Source organism: Peromyscus maniculatus, chromosome 10 (assembly GCF_049852395.1).
Source record: "Peromyscus maniculatus bairdii isolate BWxNUB_F1_BW_parent chromosome 10, HU_Pman_BW_mat_3.1, whole genome shotgun sequence".
In the NCBI taxonomy this organism is placed as follows: Eukaryota; Metazoa; Chordata; class Mammalia; order Rodentia; family Cricetidae; genus Peromyscus; species Peromyscus maniculatus.
The window spans coordinates 97,386,185-97,388,897 of record NC_134861.1 but is presented as its reverse complement, the minus strand read 5'-3'; the positions used below and the strand labels follow the sequence as shown (position 1 = coordinate 97,388,897).

Here is a 2,713-nt window from a genome sequence, read left to right as displayed (position 1 = left end):
ATAGAACAAAACCAACCAACCAACAAACAAACAAACAAACAAACAAACAAACAAAGAATAGCTAAAATGATCCTCAATAATAAAAGAACTACTGGAGGTATCACCATACCTGCTGAATAATAAAAGAAGTACTGGGGCTATCACCATGCCGCTTTCAAGTTGTATTACAGAGCTACAGGAAATATCAGTTGCACTTTATTGCCATAAAAAAAATATTTTGGGCCGCCGCTGCCGCCCGCGGGAGGCCCGGAGCTCGAGGGGGACGGGCTGCTGCTGAGGGAACGCCTGGCCGCGCTAGGCCTCGACGACCCCAGCCCGGCGGAGCCCGGCGCCCCGGCGCTCAGGGCCGCGGCGGCAGCGGCGGCGCAGTGCCAGGCCCGGCGGGCGGCCGGGCTGGCTCCGGAGGAAGCCTCGCCGCCCGGCCGCCCGGCCACCTCCGAGACGGCGGAGCTGGAGCTGGAGGAGGACGAGGAGGAGGAGGGGGAGGAAGCGGAGCTGGACGGAGACCTGCTGGAGGAGGAGGAGCTGGAGGAGGCCGAGGAGGAGGAGGAGGAGGACCGGCCGTCGCTGCTGCTGCTGTCGCCGCCCGCGGCCACCGCCTCCCAGACCCAGCCGATCCCGGGCGGGCCCCTGGGGTCGGTGCTGTTGCCGACCGCCGGCTTCGATGCCCGGGAGGCGGCGGCCGCGGCGGCGGCGGCGGCGGGGGTGCTGTACGGAGGGGACGATGCCCAGGGCATGATGGCGGCGATGCTGTCCCACGCCTACGGCCCCGGCGGCGGAGGGGCCGCTGCCGCCGCCGCTCTGAACGGGGAGCAAGCGGCCCTGCTGCGGAGGAAGAGCGTCAACACCACCGAGTGCGTTCCCGTGCCCAGTTCCGAGCATGTCGCCGAGATTGTCGGACGCCAGGGTTGTAAAATTAAAGCACTGAGAGCCAAGACAAACACATATATCAAGACACCTGTTCGTGGTGAAGAGCCCATTTTTGTTGTCACGGGACGGAAAGAAGATGTTGCCATGGCCAAAAGAGAAATCCTCTCGGCTGCAGAGCACTTCTCTATGATTCGTGCATCTCGAAACAAAAATGGCCCTGCGCTGGGAGGGTTGTCCTGTAGTCCTAATCTGCCTGGTCAAACCACGGTCCAAGTCAGGGTCCCCTATCGTGTGGTAGGGCTAGTAGTTGGACCAAAAGGAGCAACAATTAAGAGAATTCAGCAGCAGACCCACACATACATAGTAACTCCAAGCAGAGATAAGGAGCCGGTCTTTGAAGTGACAGGGATGCCCGAAAATGTTGATCGAGCACGGGAAGAAATAGAAATGCATATCGCCATGCGCACAGGAAACTACATAGAGCTCAACGAAGAAAATGATTTCCATTATAACGGTACCGATGTGAGCTTTGAAGGTGGCACTCTTGGCTCTGCATGGCTCTCTTCCAATCCAGTTCCTCCTAGCCGTGCAAGAATGATGTCCAACTATCGAAATGACAGTTCTAGTTCTCTAGGAAGTGGTTCCACTGATTCCTATTTTGGAAGCAATAGGCTAGCTGACTTTAGTCCAACAAGCCCATTTAGCACAGGAAACTTTTGGTTTGGAGATACACTACCATCTGTAGGCTCAGAGGATCTTGCAGTAGACTCTCCTGCCTTTGACTCTTTACCAACATCTGCTCAAACTATCTGGACTCCATTTGAACCAGTTAACCCACTCTCTGGCTTTGGGAGTGATCCTTCTGGTAACATGAAGACTCAGCGTAGAGGAAGTCAGCCATCAACTCCTCGTCTGTCTCCTACATTTCCTGAGAGCATAGAACACCCACTTGCTCGGAGGGTCAGGAGCGACCCACCTAGTACAGGCAACCATGTTGGCCTTCCAATATACATCCCTGCTTTTTCTAATGGTACCAATAGTTACTCCTCTTCCAATGGTGGCTCCACCTCTAGCTCACCTCCAGAATCAAGAAGAAAGCACGACTGTGTGATTTGCTTTGAAAATGAAGTTATTGCTGCCCTAGTTCCATGTGGCCACAACCTCTTCTGCATGGAATGTGCCAACAAGATCTGTGAAAAGAGAACGCCATCATGTCCAGTTTGCCAGACAGCTGTTACTCAGGCAATCCAAATTCACTCTTAACTATATATATATACATAAATACTATAGCTCTATATGGACTCATAAAGGCATGGGTATAATGGGACCCCCAGTAAACTTCCTAATGAATTCTTATGACTGTTAGCAGGCTTTATTGGGATTAGGCTAAAGTTGTTAGTACACTTATAAAAGGCTGCTATGGTAACACTAAACCTAAGTGGTCTCTTGTCTATTAGTTTGGTTTGGATTATTAATACTATCTTGTAGACTCAGAGACATAGCTTGTATAAGAGTTGTTAAAGCTGAAGTTCTGCTTGGCTGTGTAAGCTATGAGCAAGATGTATCCATCCGAGATTGTAGTCAGTGGGTCCCAAAGCCTCGCCACATTAAGAGTTTATGGAGGGTGCCTGGCATTACAGACGACTGACACTTCCAGTGCTGCCTTCTTTACACTGCCAGTTTTGACACAACAGGTTTGTTTTTTATTTCACAACAACTTCTGCCTAATTCTGCAGGATTGCAAGTAACTTTTTAAAGCATTGTGATTACTTATTAGTAATAATAGGGCTGATGGCAGTTTACTAGATCACTGGTTATAATTTGGGACAAAAACTGCTACATT

At 51.4% G+C, this 2,713-nt stretch overlaps 1 pseudogene; it reads left to right on the top strand.

Annotated features, from left to right (window-relative positions):
• Positions 1 to 216: 216 nt before the first annotated feature.
• Positions 217 to 2,303, top strand: LOC143267498 (RNA-binding E3 ubiquitin-protein ligase MEX3C pseudogene; annotated as a pseudogene).
• Positions 2,304 to 2,713: the final 410 nt, after the last annotated feature.